This window comes from Sinocyclocheilus grahami, unplaced genomic scaffold (genome assembly GCF_001515645.1).
Source record: "Sinocyclocheilus grahami isolate Dianchi unplaced genomic scaffold, SAMN03320097.WGS_v1.1 scaffold7847.1, whole genome shotgun sequence".
In the NCBI taxonomy this organism is placed as follows: Eukaryota; Metazoa; Chordata; class Actinopteri; order Cypriniformes; family Cyprinidae; genus Sinocyclocheilus; species Sinocyclocheilus grahami.
Genome location: NW_015511726.1, coordinates 4838 through 5536, shown reverse-complemented (window position 1 = coordinate 5536; position 699 = coordinate 4838).

Below are 699 nucleotides of genomic sequence, written 5' to 3'. Positions count from 1 at the left end.
TTACCTAACATTTTGTTCCTACCTGATTATTTACATTATTCAGTAGTTGCAGTGTATAATTACCTTAGAACACTATCTTGAGAAGAAAACGTCCTGCTAAACGGATAAAAAGGCTGGAGTTAGTGGTGTTTCGTTCGAGAACGACTCACTGTTGTTGAATGAATCTCAAAAGTGAATGAATCGTTCTGATTCTGAACTAATTCATATTTTTAGTTTATTTAAATCCCTTACTCACTTACCGCCATCTACTAGAGCAAGTACATGATCTCTATAGCATGAAGTGGAGAAGGGTCTTGTGGACAGAATGTAGGCCTCCGTGAGAGAGCTCTAACCACAGTGCTGCAGATATTCTTCGGCCTCGCACGCACTTAGAAACCTCTCACGAATCATCTTGTGCCCACAATGCCCATGCACACTTTTGTGCTTAGCAACAAAAATAAGTCTGATGCTTTTTTGTAGTCTGGTGTGGCAAGTATTAGGTATTTCTTTCACAACTTAGGAATATTTTTAAATGTATTAATCACTCAGACTAAGCTGCAAAGTGTTATTTTAACAACATGAGAAAGAGATGTTTAAAAAGAGCATCAGTGACCTGAGGCTACATTCAACCAAAAAAGTCAATTTTGGTCAACTCTGACTGATACTTCCTCGCAACAATATGAGCGGTCATTGGCTGAATCGTCACCACATGCTCTGTTT